Raw genomic sequence first — 19,979 nt, 5'->3', positions numbered from 1 at the left:
TCAGGGAAAAGTGGGGTTTCATCAGCCCCCCCTCTTCCACAGTGAAATAGACAGGCCCAGTCTTGTGTAAGTCCTGTTCACAGCCACAGCTACGAGTGATCTCGTGAGTGCATCAACTGGTCTTGTCCAGAGGGCATTGCTTCAGAGCAGTCCTTCCCAACCTCTGGCTCTTCGAATCTCTCTGCCCCCTCTTCTGCAATGCACCTTGAGCCTGCGGGGTGGAGTAATGTAGATCTCAAATTTAGGACTGACCATTCCATAGTTGTGCATGTATTAAGCATCATCCACCACATAAACCTCTTCTCTAACAAGGACTAAGGGCTTTCCTAATCTAGAGCTATAAAAATGGGTATTTAGAGGGCAGTTTGATACCGTGTCCATTTAGAGAGATAAAAGTAGCAAGTTCTCCTCTATGGCTGATGCTTTCCCTTGCCACAGGTTGTCGGCCAGATTTACAGCACCAGATATGAGTTTTCTTTGGTGAAATAGGCCTTCACTTCAATCAAAATGTAGCTGGTGATCCTCATCACTCAAGCCATTATTGCACCAATGGGTATATCTTACCAGGCTGTTGTGGATCACAGAGATAACAGTTGGGTTAGACAGGTAAGGACTTTTCTCCTTTAGTATCCTACTTAGCACTTCTGGCTCTATGAAAGGCAGCTATCAGGAAGCATACTTCCAGGCAAGAATCAACTTGATTTTTCCATGTTCTGTGCCCAAAATATGTTTTGTCTTCAGCAGTAGGGACTTACCTTCCCAAGAACAATGGCAATACGGTACGACTCCCAATGATTGTTCAGGCTTTTTTTTTTTTTTTGCAAGGTCTTACTTTGTTGCCTAGGCTAGCCTTGAACTTATGATCCTTCTGCCTCAACCCCTGTAGGCTGTGATCATTGGTATGCACAACTCTCACATCTGACTGATTTCTCACAGGAGTATGATCTATCTCCAGATCTGGAAAAAAAAAGAAACAACTGAAATATTACCCTTTTAAGCTCATATTATTAATCCTTACAATTCTAGATAATTTCAAGATACTGGATTACTAGGGAATGGCACTAATCTTTTTTTCAGAGTTTGAGGATTTTGTAAGTCTTTCTGACTAGCTGTCATAAATGCTGCAGGTGATTCCACAACACAAATTTCTAAGATTGTACCAATTCATTGTACATCATAATACCCTTTGTTCTTTTAGTAACATGATATCTAATTTTAAGTAGATACTAACTAATATCTAATCATTTATTACATATTTATCTAACTTTTAAAAATCCGTGATTTTATTTTCTTTCCTCACCCTCATTTCTTTCCAGATGTAGAGTGCAATGGAACTCTGCTCAGTACTTGGGTTCCTAGTGACACAGATTTTGTTACGGTAGAGAATTCCAGAAGTAGGACTTCCCTTTTTTAAAAAAAATAAATAAAAACAAAAACAAATTATAGCAACCCAAATCTACAATCTTTCCAATTCATGACTGGAAGGAGAACATTTTAAGACTTCCCCTGGCTTATCTGTTTTTCCTTTCCATTGTAATTTCCCTGTTTATACCGTACCACGAAGAGATGAACAATGTACGCAAAATCATCACGAGCTATTGTTGGCAGGAAGAAGAATAGCCAGAACAAGTGATGAAAAAGAACTAGGTGGGGGCCTGGTAGGATAGAATGTGGGGTTGCAGCTGCTCTCTCAGCAGGAGCTCCGAGACCTGTTATGCTCACAAGGGGAACACATGGTCTACTTCCATCTTCGCAGAGCCCCCGTTTCCGCTGAGTTCTCTGCTGTCAGCAGTGCTCTGTCCAGAAGGAACTGGCACAATGCTTACTACCTGGAGGGATCAGAAATAGAGACCCAAGCCCCTGTGGTGCCTTTGAACAAGTGAGCTTAGAAAGCCACAGAAGGCTGGACAGATTGTCCCTAGCAAAGGGAGGCGGGTATGGCTTCATAGCATGGACCCAAGGGAATGCTGTTGATAGGTGGCAGGAAGAAGAAAGGGTAAGATTCTCGCCGACAGACATCTCTTTTCCCCTGGCAGGAACTTAATAAGTGTGCCATCCTGGGGTTTTATACCATTTGAGGCTTGTTGAGGAAAAGTGGGTACATCGGAAGAGTCGTTCCTACATTGGAAACTGTCATTTGGCAAGTTCAGTTCCTTGGCACGATAAGCGCCTCATTTTTCACATAAAATGCAGCGGCACCAGAACACAAAGCTGTTTGGAGATCACCCAAGCACACTTTTGGGGACTTGCTAGGCTGATGGCAGTCCCTTGGAATCACAGAATGTTAGAGTCAAAAAGCTAGGAAACGTCTTGTGTCAAAGTTCTGGGAGGTAATCAGAATCACTGGCAACAGCCTGGAATGCCTGGGGATCTACAGGACTCCACTGACGAGCAGCTCTGAAGGAGGTAACCCATTGTAACCCATTATGGTCCCTGGACTTTTCATCTGTTAGCCTCTCGTGTCTAGAAGGGCTTTGCTGCCCTGTTAGGGGTAACTCCAAACTATTTTTATACATGTGTGTGTGTGTGTGCATTCTCTCTCTCTCTCTCTCTCTCTCCCCCCCCCTCTCTCTCTCCCTCTCTCCCTCTCCCCCTCCCTCCCTCCTTCTCTCTCTCTCTCTCTCTCTCTCTATATATATATATATATATATATATATATATATGTATATATATATATATACACATCATCCTGCCATGTCTTCTGCAGTAAGCCCTGAATCTTTTTTTTTTTTTTTTGGTTTTTTGAAACAGGGTTTCTCTGTGGTTTTGGAGCCTGTCCTGGAAGCTCTTGTAGACCAGGCTGGTCTCGAACCCACAGAGATCCTCCTGCCTCTGCCTCCCGAGTGCTGGGATTAAAGGCGTGCGCCACCACTGCCCGGCCCAAGCCCTGAATCTTAAGAGGAAGAAGGAATATACATGATATTATATATATATATATATATATATATATATATATATATATCTCGGAAGTGTCTACAATAGTCTACAATAGTCTGTCTTCATACCCCACCCCCAATATTCCATTTAACCTTTATTTACCGTTGCATTATTTTCTTTTACTCACTTACATCACTGTAGTCTTATCTCCCCTCCCTTGGAAGTCGTCCCTCCACATCCTCTTATGGGTTTACTGACCTTTATGGGTATTTCAAATGGAACCACCATCTGCAGTCAAAGGTAGCACCTTATCACTGATGACACCGCATCCCTGGGTTGTAGAACATAGAGGAATCAAGCTTGGTACTTCCCTGGAGGCTTCATCCCAGCTGGCTACCTTTTATAGTGCTGGAAAGTGCCATGCACGCTACTACGGAGCAGAGGATGTCAGTCTCACCCAGCTGTGAGCCTGTGAGCTGCAGTAATGATCAGCCTGAGAAGACACGCCCACTGGTGCAATAGTGGCGTACACGTCACAGGAGTAGCCAGCTGCATTCTGACTGCAGTTAAGGCCTATTCCACAGTTCCATAGCTGGCGCTGTTAGCAGGGCCAAATACAGCTCTTGGACCCTAGGGGAGATTCCACTACCATTACTCTGCTAAACGGGCATAGACTCCAACAGACTTCCAGTGATTTATTGCCATACCCACAGTATAATATAATTAGCACATCTTCATCAGAAAATCTTTTTGCAGTGGGTGGTGACTAACACAGAGACACCCCCCCCCCCAATCACTTTCACAAGAAGTTAAAGCACAGAGAATAAGAGAGTGGGATGTGTGTGTCAGCCTTCTTCCTCTTAAGATTCAGGGCTTACTGCAGAAGAGATGGGCAGGATGATGGAAGAGCCAGAGGCTGCACATGACTAAGAGGAAACAGCTTTCTCTGGACACAGCAGGGCAGTGGCACCGAGGAACTCACAGCAGTGTGACAGCGTGCACAAGGTCTCCACAAGGGCAAGTCAGACAAAATGACAGCTGTGGGGGTGGGGGGGTGGGCAGGAAGTCCCACCCCTAACTAAGGAGTTATTGGCAGTTGGAAGCTGCTGGGTGAGTGTCTTTGAATGTCAACTAGCCTCCGGTAGAAGGCCACACAACCAAGAGTACATGGACAGCGCACATGTAGCTGATGTGTTAATAAAAATAATAAAGGATACACAGCTGGGCAGGTAGGGAAGGATGGATGGATCTGGGAGGAGCTAGGGAAGGGACAGAAATATGATCCAAACACATTGTGCAAATTTCTGAAGTACCACTTAAAAAAGAAAAACAGCCAAAGGGCTTTAGAGGTCATCCAGGCAGCCGCGTGTGCCAACAGACTGAGTGATACATGGTTTCACCAAGTTTGGCATCTGCCTGTGAGTTTACATGATGTCACTTCAGTGCTGACAAATGAGCAGCTTGGCTCCCGCCAACACTTGCGTGGGCTGTTTCATCCACCGGCGTTAGCTGGTTAATTCGACGAAAACTCAGTTCTCCCTGAGTCAGTGAACCGCAGCACCGACACTTCCACCTAGTCCCTCCGAGCTTCATTTCTCCTTCAGCCCCTCTAGGATATCTGAGTCACTATGTTCCTCTCTTCTGCACTCTGTGGCTGGCCTGAACCGGTTAGTTCAGTCATCTCTCCCCTGCCCAGTCCCCCCTCCCCCACCGGTCTCCTCCAATCAGGGAAAAGAGAGAGTAGAAACCAAGTCTTAAGTCTCAGGGTGAGGGGTGTGTCTCTATCATCTCTTAACCTGAAAGCCTTCTCTCTTTGTTTCTGGACTCAGAAGTCCCAGGCTCCCTTCTTCCCCGCCCTAAACAGTAAACAAAGAGTACAGGACAGGGCTAGAGAGCAGGTCAGATATAAGGAAGAACTATGAAGATTTACCTTTAAAGAAGCTTACGTTGGGTGAAGGCCGCATCCTTCGGCAAAGGGGACCCCTTAGTTGCGGAAACAATGATCCAAATGCGGGCAGGATGCGCACCTTTCCTTTAAACTCACCTGACTAAAACTTGTCTCCTGACCTTAGGAAGGAGCACACTCATCGGGAAGACGAACACTGAGAGAAATGAGGAAAGCTACAAGACTGAGAAAGCCAGAACAGGAAGAGGTGCATTTCATGCTAAGGGTCAACAGCTAATAAGTAGTTCTGAACCTAATCTAGAGAAATCTGAGAATCATAGCTAGATTCCCCACGAAGGGGGAAAACACAAAAACCCAGTTTCAGTGGTTTTCAGGACAGGCTTCACATTGGAATTATATGAGAGCTTGAAAGAAAAAAAATCTCCCTAGGCCCTATTCTTTGAAATTCTTCTTTAATTGGTCTGGGGTGTATTGGTGTCACTGAAGTCTGCCTAGGACAGTCTAATAGTCAAGACTGAGAGCTACTTTGAAACGAAATGATAATATGTGGCAGGGGCACTTCCCAGAAAATAAGTTTATTTTTCAGTTCTCTGGAGAGAGAGGTAGCATAAAGGTACCTCGGAATCACTTCAGGACTCTTCTTGAGATAGACATTACTTCAGAATTCCAAGGTGGTTTCTTGCAGACAGGCAGGCGTGTAGAGGAGCCCCCTGGAGTCTGATCTTCACCAGTGGCTGTCTGGAGAAGAGGGGTACAGTTAGATTCTTTGCGTACTGACACTTCCAAAGAAAGGGCTGCTCACCCCCAGGTTTAGATCCTCACCTAGAGAAGAGGCCCAGGCACTCAGGGTTCCCTGGTGTCCCGGCAGGTGTCTGTCACTGAGTGTTCTCTTTGTTTCTGCAGCTCTGAGGCTGAAGCTCCAACACCCACCCTCCTTTCCAAAGCTCTTCCCGGCCACCCCAAGTGAAATCAATCTGCTGTGCACTCCTAGAGTACGGCATGCATCTTTCTATTTCCTGCGCTTGTCAAACTGTGTTACAGTTATTTGTTTCTCTGTCTGTCTTTTTTTCCCTGCTAGACTGTGGATTTCTGAAAGCCTGACTCTGCTTTTTCATCTTTATGTAATAAATGTCAAGAGTGCCAGACATGTGATAGGTACTGAACAAATATTTATAGAACTGATCAGAAATCCTAGGTTGGGTTTCTAGGTAACTCAAAATGCAATTCCATTTTCGATGTAATTGAAATATGTGTGGGGGTAATGGATGGGAGGGAAGAATGATGTGACGTCATCCTTCTCTTCACAGTCTTATAAAATTTATTTAAATGCAGACTAAGTAAGAACATAAAATGCCCGATCAGAAATTCACTAGGTATGATAGTTCACGTCTTGTAGTCCCAGTGCTCAAAAGTCTGAGGCAGGAGGATTGTGGTTGAGACAATGTGGGTCTATATGTAGAGATCTTGTCTCAAAAGAAAAGGAAAGAAGGAAGGGAGGAAGATTTGGAGGACAATGGACCTAGTGTGGAAGAATGGCTGGAAGTGAGTCTAAGAAGACTGGGAAACCAAAGCTAAAGTTTCACTATAGGAAACTTTTGAACTCTACGGTGTCGTGTGTCCCAGAAGTCACTTAAACAAGGAATGCCAGTTTAGTGGCTTTCTGATGGGCTAATCACTGCTTGTTAAAGTGGGGACACCAAAAGATTGGGAGAGATGTGGAAAATGTGTTTTCTATTTCTAGTTCCAAATAATAGACAGCAAGTGTTCCAGGCTAAATTATAACTCTACAACAATTCATGCGTTGAGATCCTAAGCCAGTGGGCCTCAACCTTCCTAATGCTGTGACCCTTTAATACAGTTCCTCATGCTGTGCTGATCCCCACCATAAAATCATTTTGTTGCTTCTTTATAAGTGTAATTTTGCTACTATAATGTAAACATCTGCTATATGGCCCCAGACAGGCCACAACTCATAGGTTGAGAACTACTGTTCTAAGCTCTCATACCTCAGAATCTAACTCCTTTTGAAAAATAAAATACATGAAAATGAAGAAAATAATGGTGGCCTTGGCACAATAGAACTAATTTCCTTATAAAAAGAGGATGTTAAGGTAGACCTACAAAAGGAAGACGTTAGAATAGCAGTTCTCGACCCCTTTGGGAGTCAAACAACCCTTTCACAAGGGTTGCCTAAGACCCCCAGAAAGCATAGATATCTACATTAGGAGTCGTAACAGTAGTAAAGCTAGCGTCATGAAGTAACAATGAATATCATGTTATGGTTGGGGGTCGTCAGCACGTGAGGAACTGTGTTGCAGCTGCAGCATTAGGAAGATTGAGACCCACTGCTCTAGAAGACACAGAAGAAATCTGACAAGGAAGGAGGAACGGCACTGGAAATGAACCCTCCTGTCTGTTGTTTAACCCGCCCTGTCTTTGTGGAGCTTCTGAAGGATACAGTCCACTGCTAAGTTGCTTGCTGCTCTCATGTTTTCCTTTTCATGACCTAAACCTCTGGGTCTTGGCACATTTTTAGGGACCAAAGAACAGATATTTTAATGCGTGGTAGTTGATCAAACTCTAAAATAAAAATAGAGGACTGGAGAGATGGCTCGGTGATTAAGAGTATTGTCTGCTCCTGCAGAGGACCTAGGTGTGATTCCTAGTAACCACATACAGCTCGCAGCCATCCATAACTCCAGTTCCAGGAGAGCTGATGCTCCCTTCTGACCTCTGAGGGCAACAGGCACACGGAACACAGACACGGATTCAGATAAAACACCCATGCACGTAAAACGATAAAAACAATTTATAAGGGAAGAGTATAGGGTTTTGACAAACAATAAGAGGTTTTCCAAAACCCTTCCTCCAGTAAAGAAACCTAGAGACTGAGCAGGGGAAGCGGAATGGTGTTGAGAGTGGGAACTGAGGCTGAGGCTGAGTCTGATTCAGGGCTTCGGATCAGGCCCATTCTCGAGAGACGTTTTGATCCACAATAAGATCCTTATTTCAGCTCCCACAGCCTCTCTTTAAGATTTCTTTCCTTCAACCTGTTTTGCCCTAATACAAAGACACAAATGAATGCCAAGGATGAAATTAAGCTTTAACATTGAGCCCACAAATCATCTCCGGTAAGCCTTTGGATGCACCTTGCTCTGTACAGCCTTTCAGTTTTCAGAGCAGAGGACGAAGTCTGCACCACAAAGAGGGGGCTGAGCGGAGAAAGGAAAACAAAATCAGAGAAGTAACTGCCTCCGTGATTCATGTGAAGTTTACTTTGAATTTTCTTAAAATAACGTTTTCATTTAAATATGAGTGAGTGCATATGTATGACTCTCTCCATATGCCAAATATACCATAAAAATGGTTAAAGCATTGCTTAGGAAAAGAAAGAAAGCAGAGGACATGGAGCTGAGGTACCATGCTCCATGATGCGCACAGGAACCAAGCAGTTTAAACTCCACCCCTACAATCTTAAAACGTGCACAGGAAGAATGAACGTTGTCTAATTTAAAGAGAGAGACTTTAAACGAATGTCTCTGTTTTCTATTTTCTTCAGCTATTTTAAGCATTCTCAACAACCAAGCGAAAAAGCTTCTAAACTCATGGGTTTTTAAGTAAGGAAGATTTTAGTAGCTTTCTGAATCGCAATCAAATTCCTATATGTGAGCACTTCAATCATCCCTAATTCTCTGAAAATTCTTGGCAGTGTGGTTCGGGAGTGTGACTTGTTTCCCTTTTCACTGGTACCCAGTTTTGCCTGGAGCATCACTTACCGTGGACACTGCCATGGATCTAGGCTAACGGTCCAGCTTCTTATAAAAGGGATGCTCCGTGTTTGGGAGCTCTCCGCCTTTGATGGAGCTACATTTCTAGGTAGGGTTCTGTGCTTACTATGAGTGTGAAAATGGGCTCCTGATGTGAGGATGCACACCTATAATCCCACGGCAGAAGGATTGCAAGTCTGACTGTACAGTGGGACCCCGTTGCAAAAATTAAACTCTGTGAAAATGGGATTGTGCTGGGTAAGTTGAGACAGCCTAAGCTGTTAGAGGAGAGACCTACCTGGATTCTTGACCTCACTGGCCACCTCCGCCTGTCCCACAGGGTGGCTTCTGAGAGGCCTTCATTAGGATAAAAGTCTAGCATCTTTGACAGAGAAAACAATCGGCAACTGAAGGTTAAATGACCAGTAAAGGACTAAAAACAATGAATCCCAGAGACTTGGAGGAAACAAAGCAGTAAGGTGAGTACCAGGTATACACAGGAGGTAAGATGGCTCAGTGTTTAAGTTTCGTTACTAAAGGCAACTTCCCAAGGCCCAAACTAGACTCCTCACTATTCTTCCATTGAGTTTCCTGACCTTTCTAACTCCTAATTTTCCCATCTGAAAGACAAAAACAAAAACCATATGGTAATGATGGTACCCCCTCATATTTTTGCTTTGAGAATTAAATATGGTAATATATGTAAAATGATTTGCATTCTATCTTGTGTGTGACAAAGGCTTTATATTGACTCAAGGCTTGCCCATCTAGAGAAGATGGGCACAGGGCCAGGGTGGGAGCGCTCAGGGAGCCCTGAGGTCGGTGTAACCTGGCTGTATTCACTCTGCTGTGCTCTCTACCTGTGTCTGGCGTAGATGAAACCTGTGCTTCTCTGGCTGTGCAGCTGCACCGACACGTGATAAAATAAGAAATCTGGGGAGCTAGGAAAGCAAAGAACAGCTGTGCCTTTCTCCTCTGTTCAGCTTATTTTTGCTCCTTGTGAAGGCCACCAGCGACCGAGATGAAAGCAACATCTTCTCCCATTCCCTTCTTCCAGGGAACCAGGAGATCTATGTGGCAGCTCCCGTGACAGGATCTCTGGCAGTCTGGCTCCTGTGTGCTGACGCCTCTCCGTTCCTGCCCAGCCCTGTCTTGGTTTTGGCTTCCCTCCCCTGACTTCTCTGCATAGCAGCAGAGGGTGCGCTCACCGATGACTGGCAGACCTGCAGCAGCCTCGGTGAAGGAAGCCAGGCTGTGCTTCAGTGCACATTTGGAGGGCGTTGCTTCTGGATGCCGGTGACTGCGTTAGGTTTTGCATTTTGTTATCAGTGCATTCTCTGTGATCATTTTTTTCTGGTTAATAATAAGATTATTATTATTATTGGTTGTCTTCTTAACCCTTTTTACCACTATCTTATTTTTTTTTAAATTCCCCTCTCATCTTTCTCATTTTTTTCTTATCATTAACTACATCTTTTTAATATATTTGGCTATAAAATCCTTTCTTAAATTCAATGTATATATGAAAGTTAATCATGAATCATTTTGGGGATTCCACTTAATCACTGACAAGGCTCCTCAAATTTAGCCTATAAATTTAAAGCCCGTGGATGGGGAAACGCAAACATCTTCACCAAACCTACATATCAGATACAGATGATGGAGTCATCAGGCTTCCAACCTCTCAGTGTGAGTGCACACATGGGGACAGAACTGGTCCCCTTTGTGATGTCTGTAACTCCAGGTTAAGAGCATATAGAGCATTGGGAGCACTGTGGCTAATTGAATCTTCTACTGTAAGCTTCTGTTTAGTAAAGGATTTCACCACTAAATAAAATTTGAAAAACCATGACACTGTATGAGCCAGAAGCTCTATGAGAACCCAGAGAACAAACGTCTCACTCTGTGAATAGAATACTCAAGAAAAGCGGTGGCGATGTCTTATTAAACACATGAGATGGAGATGTGGCTCAGTGGTTAAGAGCCTTTAAACACATCATGTTTTTATGAGATAGTTATGTGCAAAGCACACAGGCCTATTGTTGACTGTCACCGAGGTATTCATAACATTAGGATTAGACCTGGGTTCAGCAAGGGTGCCCCAAGAGATTCTGTGGTCCGATGAATCAGTTTATAGAGAGACATGGTGGTTGGCTCTGAACCTGTTCATCCTGACTGAGCATAAGAAACTGTTCCATGAGCCTTGTGTTTTGGGATTTGTCTACACATTCTTTATTGGCCAGTTTAGTTTCTTCGTTTGTCTTGCTTCACCTTGCTCTCTGTTCTTAGGAGGCTGTCTTCCCCAAACCAAAACCATCAGCAGTACTTGGGATCATGGTTAGAAAAGCAGTTTCTTGGTCCTTACCGTAGACTTAATACATCAGAAAGTCCAAGGTAATCTCTGTTTTAGTAAGTCCTCCAGAGATTATGATACATACAACCTTTGAGAACAGATCACTAGACCACTGGGGATTCTCACCTAGGCTCCATGGGGAAGCATTCATTAGTGGTGTCTACCACAAATGTAAGAGAGAGAGGTGACAGAAACGCATCATGTATTTGGGATCTCTCTTTTAGACACAGTAGATAAATACATTTCAAACAAATGCACAGTTACTCAAAATTTTGGAAGAACAGAAAGAACAGCTGGTCAGAGAAAATACCAAGAGTTAAATGGAATGGTGTCTAGGAGTTGACAGAGAACCCAGTGTCCCTTCATAAACAGGACAGGAGGCAATCATTTGGAAAATATGGGTTTCCATCTACATTTGGAGAAATGAGTAGACAGCAAATGCAATGCTTAGTGTAGCATACAAACAATAGTTCCCAAATACCCAGAACTTTTTCTCTTGTCCCATTATGGTTTTCAGTGGAGTTTATGGATCTTTTTGTACAGAATCTGTGTGAGAGGTGAAGAAGTGAAACACAAAGGACCCAGAGAGAGAGATTGTCCTACAGGAAAAAAGAGGGCAGGAGGATAAAATAATAGGTCAAATGCTGAACGAAATGGAGGTCATCGAGAGGTTAGACTGGTTTAAGGAGATCTATCTTAAGTTTCGAGGGTCATTTGGACTAGAACTTGAAAAGGTAAAAGGCCTACAGAGTGAGGAAAGAAGGAAAGTTTAAGGACCTTTGCTATGTGTTGGGATAAAATCCACATTTGCTATTGTTGAGAGACTTCTGCAAAGATTATATTAATTTTTAGAGATTGCTTTTAAAATCACAACTGTTATTATTCAGTTGTTAGACAGATGTTTCTTCTGTGGTGCCATGATAAAACTGAGCTCTATTTTTTTTCTTGTATATTTATTTTATTTGTTTGTTCTCAGTGGTCTTCATTTAAGCTGACAAGGACAACAATACTAATAGCTTGTATTTGTCTGAAAAATGTTATAGAACTTTTAACACATCATATTTTTCTTTTAAAATATTATAGTGAGGCAGATAGGGCTGATATTATTGCCCTCATTTTCCAGACAAGGATTGAATATTTATGAAGTTTTATTCTACAACTAGTAAATGGTAAATTTGAAATTCAATCTTGAATCTCCTAACTCCAAATTCAGCATTCTCTTTAATAACTCAGTTGAAGACAGTGGCTACTGTAAAGGACCAAGTATCCTATTGTTAAAGTAATTCGTTTTAAACTCTAAACTTTATTATGTCCCATAAATTACGATTGTGTAAAAGTAAAGAATTAGGGTTTCATCTGGAAGGTGATATTATTAAAGAAACCAATTTCATCATGTATCAGTCAATTTTCTGTTGCCACTAACTATCACAGACTGAGTAACTTTATAAAGTAATTAATTTTACTTGGCTCACAGTACTGGGGGTCGAAGGTTGAGGAGCCATATCTGCTGATGGTCTTATTAACTGAGTGATGGGGTAGACTGGGAGTGTGTGAGCATGCATGTCCTTTGTGTGTGAGTGTGCATGTCCTCCGTGTGTGAGTGTGCATGTCCTCTGGTCTCTCTCCTTCTTTTTATAAAGACATCAAGATTGAGTTATTGGGTACTGCACCAACACCAAATTTTAATCATTTCCCAAAGACTCAACAAGTTCAGTTTTACACTCTAAATGTCAAAAAACATAGTATACCTCAAACTATGTCCAAACCATAGCATCTGGGTAGAAAGCCTGGTTTTCATACTAGATTTTTGGTCAATGTAAGATTGAGAACAAAGCCTACAGATACACCATAGTCCAGCTTCGGAGGGGTTAAGAATCTCTAGGTGAGGATTCCGAGAGCTCCGGGAGGCAATGCACTCATCTTCAGATGGCAGGTGCGGGTAGAATGGGGCAGAGGGCAGACACCACAAGACTCACAAGCCCAGCCTTTGTAAGCTATTGTTTTTATTTTCTTGTACTCTGTCTGGTTCGCTTTTATTCTTTCCATTGAACAAGCTGTTCAAAAGTGCTATCCTCTTTAAGCTATACAAAAACGAACTAAGGGAAGGGAGGTTCCTCCTCCTTGGGTTGGAGTTTTCCCTGTAGCTCACACAGATTCCGAATGGTTTGTTAATAGAAAGGTGAGTTGAGAGAACACTGCAGTGGTGTGGACGGCTGGCTCATCTTGCCCAGAGTTCCTCCTTCACTGGATGAAATGTGAGGAGACTGCAATAATTTATTCCTGTTTTTAATTTCCTCTCAGGGAGAAAGATAATAGCCACGGAAAGAAGATTGCTACATGATTTGTAGTGCAAATGAGACAAAGGAGAAAAGTTCAGAAAGCATTGTTTTCTGGGAGTTTAAGATGAATAGCTACTCTCCTAGAGGACCTGGGTTTTGATTCCCACATAGCAAGCAGCCTATACTATCTTTAACTCTAATCCTGGGGGATCTGACATCCTCTTCTGGCCTCTATGGGCACCGCACACATGTGGTACACAGTCATGTGTACACACAAACAATTTAATTAACATACAATTTTAAAACAAAAGCATTATTTTCTAAACACAGAATTTGAATGAAAATGTTGATGCAAGTGTGGAGCCATGTATCCCTAATCCCAGCACACTGGAGGCAAGACAGGAAGATCGGGAGTTCAAAGCCATTGTGAGTTTGAAACCACCTTGGAATACATGAACCCTGTCAAAGAAAAAAAAAAGGCCAAAAAAACACCCCCCAAAAAACAAACAAATAAACAAAAAACAAAACTCAAAGAACCTTAAAAGATTTTAAAAATTGCTTACAAATAAAATTTTTCTGTATTGCTCTCTGGTCTTTGCATTTTCTAAATTCAACAGGTGTGTGTGTGTGTGAGGGGGGGGCGTCTGTGCAATGTCAATTGATAGGCAACACAGCATTCTCAAATATGAAAGGAAAATAAATTCTAGAATATGCTTCCCTTTGTTTCCAAGCTCATCGAAGAAAGAACTAGGCCTTTATTTATTTACAGATGTCTAATTTAAAAGTTGGGAAGTTTTCTAATTCTGCTGATTGGGCCTTGACTTCTAGAGGTACATGGCAGTTATAACATCTACCCCTTAGGGACTAGACTCAAGAAGCACATGGTCCTATTTTTTCAAACATAATAGGAAAAGGTGGGGAAAGGAAGAGGGGGGCTTCTTCCTGATCCATAGAAACACTGAAACATCATTACTGGTACATGAGAGTTTGAAATAAACAATGAGAACAGCAGACTACTTCACCCACTTTATTATATTTCCGTAGCTTCCCACATTTGCCATTGAGGTCTTGCTCTTCTGGTATTACTGTTTAATTACCTGTTCAACCTTGACAGTGAAATAAGTTTATAGAACTAAAAAATTGTTCATGTTTAATCCTGTGGAGATCCACAATCCCATTGTTCTGTTATGGGTTGACATTTATATGCAAAGTAGCCAATTATCTCTTTTTTGTTTTGTTTTCCTTACAGGAGAGTAGTAAACCACGTTCTTATCTGTGTTCTTCTAAGAATGCAAATGCTAGTGGAAGGAAAGGGGTTTACATGCACTGTCTAACAAGATGCTCTGATGTTGGCGCTACAAGGATGATCAAGACTTTCTTCTGTAGGCTTTTTTGTTGCTGTTTTGCTTTTTTGGTGTTTGTTTGTTTATTCTGATAGAGTCTCAACATGCAGCCTTGACTAGCCCGGAACTCACTGTCCTCGAACTCAGAGATCTACTTGTCTCTCATCATAACGAGCTTGTTTTGTTTTCTGAGGCAAGGTTTCATGTAGCTCTGGCTGTCCTAAAACTCACTATTTAACTAAAAGTGGCCTTGAATTTCTGATCTTCCTACTCCTACTTTGAAAATGCTGGGCTTTGCTTTAGCATGCATTATTATGCCTAGCAACCAACACTTTTGTATATAAGTAACATGTTGTAGCTTCTTTTTCAGAGAAGTCCTTTATGGTTATAGAAAAGAAGGTACCACACAAAAGGAAGGTGGGCTTCCTTTTCCAGTCTTCTTGTAACAGATGTTCTTCCTCCTGTGGCTGCTTCAGCCAAGTGAACAGAGAGACAGCCAATTAACTTCCTTGAGTAACCAAATATTTAAAACAATTGAATACACAGAAACCTTTTAGTGGCCTTCATTTGTAGGCAAGGCAACCACAAAGAATCAATAAACAAATTGACCAAGCACTTGAAAGGAGGTGTTTGTCACAAGGCTATGTCACTAAATGATAATCATCTGACCTAGCCCTGAGTTCATCAAACACAGGGTGCTCTTTCCCCCCATGTCCAGGCTTTGTGTCCTCCCAGGATCTTAGAATAGTCCAACCCAATTAGCTGACTTAGAACCAAGTCACATTTGTCCTTGGTTGCTCTTTAACACTGGCGTCCTGTCTGTTTACTTCCTGCTCTCTGCACAAACCATTGGCTGAGCTCCCTGCTGCTGGCCTCTCCAGATCTCTTGGAAGTTTAAGCATGCATTTCTCAGACATGCTATAACAAGGTACCAGAAATTGTGTGGCCTGACCAACAGAAATCAATGATCTCAGAATTCTGGAAATTTTGAAAGCTCAAAAATCTGGTGTCACCAGGACTGGCTCCTCTGAAGGCTGTGAGAATCTATTCTCCACTTCTCTTCTACCTTCTGGGTTGCTTCCAATATTTGGTGGTTCTTTGACCTGTAGAGGCATTGTTCTGATTGTCTTCAGGGTCACAGGCATTCCGTCCCTGTCCCCATGCCACCGATATTGCATTCTTTTTTATAAAGACATCAGTATTAGTGGATTAAGGGCTCATATGTCTTCATTATGATCTCAAGTAATCTAAAAAGACATGACTTCAGATATTAGATTACATCGAAGATACTGGAGATTCCTATTTGAACATATCGTACGTGTGTGTGTGTGTGTGTGTGTGTGTGTGTGTGTGTGTGTGTGTGATATTTAACCTATAACTGTTTATTAACTCTTCTCTGACACATTCCTTTGGGAAGACTGGGTAAATTTTGTTTTGTTTTGCTTTGTTTTAACCTGATATTTGAGTGGGCCTCATGTAACTACAGAGTCTCTAGAAGTGGTAGAAGGAGGTAAAAGAAGATTAAATTAATGCAGGGTCTAAGGGAAGCTAAGCAGCAGGCTTAGAAGGTATAAAGGAGGGGGAAGCTGGCTAATAAACGTAGGTGGTCTCTGTAGCTGGAGAGGCAAAACAATGGATTTTCTTCCGGAGACTCCAGAAAGCAATGCAATGCTAACAACATCTTGATTTGGGCCCAGAGGGACCTATGCTGTACTTTTGAACTATGGACTTTTAGTATGTAAACTCTAATTGTTTAAGATTCTAATTTTGTGGTCATTTGTTATGAAAGCAATAGAAAACTAATATGTGCTGAACGTTAAAATCTTTTGCATCCACTCTGATGTGTAGATCTTGGGTTTGGTCTGCCTTGAAAGGTCTTCCTCGTCTCTGAATTCCAGACCTAGTCCACTTTGTCATTCTGCCTCCACTTCAGACCTCAGAATTAACATGCATTATGCAAAGAAAAATGTGGAGTCACGTGGGTGTTGAAGCAGATCGGACTACAGAGTCTGCTTCTGGTATTTCCTGACTATGTGTCCTTAGATAAATCACTCAGCCTTTCTGACCTTTAATGATCACCCCCTTATTTACAAAAATGGGGCTAACAAGACATAGTTTTCAGCTCAGCAGTTAAGAACATCTGCCGTTCTTCCAGAGGACCTGAGTTTGGTTCTGAGCATCCATGGCAGGTGGCACACAACCTCCTGCAACTTCAGTTTCAGGGCATCTGTTGCCCTCCTCTGGTCTCTATGGGCACCCACGTCTGGCATATTCTTACACACTGAGAGAGACATATAAATAACAAAATAAAATAAATCTTTAAAAAGGATTTAGTTCTTGCTGTGAAGATCCGTGGTAAGAACAGTTAATGCAGTCGAGATGTTATGTTGCGTGTGCTACATATCAGTACGTTTGAGAATCTTAGAGCCAACATTTCAATTTTCCAGTATATGCCACTTTAAAGAAGGGCTTACTTGGGATTCGGAATATAAGCCAGTAATGGGATTTTAAAAAGAAGAATTGGTGAAAATTTATAACTTACAGTACTTACTGTTGACTGGATAAATATCTAGAAAAAAGAAAACCACAAAAAAATACACTCAGTGCACACGCACACACACACACACACACACACACACACACACACACACACCAAAAAAAATGTTAGTGATATTTGGGGATGAGAAAGGATCAGAGAGAACATTCAGCATACTGAGTTAATTGTGAGCTACTGGCTATTCTGCAGTAGATAATGGAAAGACATTTGCTGGATTGAACAATAATGTGTAATAAGTAACTTGAAAGCAGTTTGGGAGATCATATCCATGTATTCTTTTCTCTTCAAAAGACTTCATATTCATTACATAATAAAGTTGAAAGCCTCAAAAGAGATTTTTCAGAAGAATCTAAATCAGCTGAGTCAGCACAAGGCCACCTCACCACATTGAAAGCAGCAGCAGGCCCTGTTATCTGATAGGAGGAGCTGTGATGCTTGCTGTGTGCCTTCCCTGCTTGGAGCCAGGAGCCTCAACCGGCTGGGATCACTGTCCACCACTTGCAGAGTTGCCAAGATGCTGTAGGCAGTGGTGATTGCCAACAGTGGCAGCATTATGGCTAGCAGCCCAGCGGTGACTCTGCAGTCAGCCCCGGCAGTTGGACTCCTATATTACCCCAAATCCTCCTGGTAGACTGCTTGGGGCTGTTGGGGAGATGACCCCTTTGACTGATCCCAAAGCTGAAGAGTTATTGTATCTGGACTGAATAATGCAGTTGTCAACTAAATGATGATGAGAACTGCTCAAAATCTATTTTGAGACTCAACATGGATTTCTAATTGTAAGAACCGAGGAAGAAAAGCAAAAGAATTTTAGTAAGAAACGGGAGTGATTTGCTAATTCCTATTGCTGAAAGCCTCCCGAATGCCAAGAAAAATGAGACTATATGAGATTAGTCCTATGGTCACACTTTATAGTACTGATAAACAAGCACCATGACAGTTGCAAAGACAGATGGGCTTCAATAGATGATCCAGTTGAAGGGGTCAAATATGACAGCCAGGGGTGAAGTCAGAGTCTCAGTACCAGACAGGACCCTGCAGAAGGCAGAAGAGCATCCAGCATAGGATGGGAGTGAAGTACCCGGAAGAAATACATCCGTCCATCCTGAGGAGGAGGCAGATGCGGAGTTAAGAGATTGAAAACCTGTGTGCAGCACTGGAATATTTACAGAGCAATGCAGCCAATAGGATTTATGGGAAAGCAGGAGGGTGCTAGATACACTAAGGAAAGAGGGATGAAGACAGAGAGGCAAACACTAAGATCTCACTCAGGACCACAGAGCAGGGAAGGGGCAGGGAGACATACCATGCAGTTTCTGTCCTCAGGAGGTCACTCACTTCTAATGATCAGCTTGTGGGCATGACCTGATTTCCAGCGTCAGCCGGGATCTTCTGATGGTTGGTTATCCTCAGTTCCTAAAGTGGTCAGGGTTGGCCAGGTGGACAGCAGTGTGAGTCTTGGCAAACAGCATCTCTGTGATTTAATATTGCAAAAACAGAATGTCTTCAGGTGGTAGGCCCCAGAACCCAATCTGAGACGCTGCCAAGCAAATAAGTCCAGAAATACGATGGCAATGCCTTTGGTCAGCAAGACGGTTGGCGCATCTTGCTTCTTGTCTGACAAGGATGTTTCTTCTTCTTCAGCCAGAGAGAAAATTAAACAATCCCTCCAAACCAAAATGTAACCTGATTTTTGGATGAGGTAGAAAAAGTTGTTTTAATTTGGGCAATTCTGTAATTTTTAGAAGTCTATGGAATGAGAGAAATACAATATCAGGTGCCCAGAGTCACTTGGGAATTTCCTAATTCATCTTGGTTATTGACTTATGTAATGACGTCTGCCAAATGGCCTTGGATGAGAAGCCCAAGTCCCAGCATGCATTTATAATTCCAAATAGCATATATTGTTGCGATAGCTTTTCCTGTAGGTTTAGAAACACATGGAGAGCTCGGAGTTCCATGGATTAGAAGCCTCAGCTCCAGCTTGCCTAGGTGAACAAGCAAGTCTACAAGCAATCTGCGTTGCTGAAATACAGATGACAATCTGAAACCCAATCCACATCTAACCAGAAATCATATTATTTCAGCTCTGCCTCCTAAATTCCCTAGCTACCTTTATAGCTGAAATAGTTTCTTAAACAATTTGTGATCTTATTTTCCATTGTATCTTTTGATTTCTTTTCCACACTGTTTGGATTATTCTTCTTCTAAATACCTAGCCTGGTCATTTCACTTCATTAAACCTGTAATGATTGGGGATGTGTCTCAGAGGTGTAGCCCCTGTCTGGCATTTATAACCTCCAACAGCATCTTTTTTTCTTGCTGCAGAGTCAACCTTCCTTGTCATTTGCTTCACCAGCTTGAATTTTCTGTTCCCTGCCCACTAAGCAACCTTGAGCTCCTAGCCGCCACGCTCTTGCCTCTGCTCTTCTTGATGTCACCTCTGTTTCTTCTTCCTTGTCGTCTTCATCCATGGCCTTCTTCACCACCTCTTTCCCACTCTCTCCTCCTTCCAGTTTTATGATTAAGTTCAAGTCACCTTTCAGGTTTGAGCATCGATCTCTTCCACCCCTTGCATCCTTGGCAGGCAGACTGGGCCACATTTCCTAGCCTCCACTGCAGTTAGCTGTGACCCTGGGACAAATTTCACATGGGAGTGAAAGTAGTGCGCTTGCTTTCACCCGTTTAACACAGACCAACCAGCAAACAAAAACCTGCCACAGATCCAGCTTTGTTCTATTTCTTCATTTGACCATTGGGCGGAAAGAGTTCAGACAGCTTCAAGGAAGGCAAAACCCAAAGATGGAGGTGCTGGGAGTTTTCTTTTGACTGAAACCTGAGCAGGAAATGAGTCGTTGGTGGGTGGAGCTGCAGAAATAGGGTGTGCTTGTTTCCAC

The sequence above is a fragment of the Microtus pennsylvanicus genome, chromosome 1 (genome assembly GCF_037038515.1).
Source record: "Microtus pennsylvanicus isolate mMicPen1 chromosome 1, mMicPen1.hap1, whole genome shotgun sequence".
Classification (NCBI taxonomy): Eukaryota; Metazoa; Chordata; class Mammalia; order Rodentia; family Cricetidae; genus Microtus; species Microtus pennsylvanicus.
Note: the sequence above shows the minus strand (reverse complement) of the source record.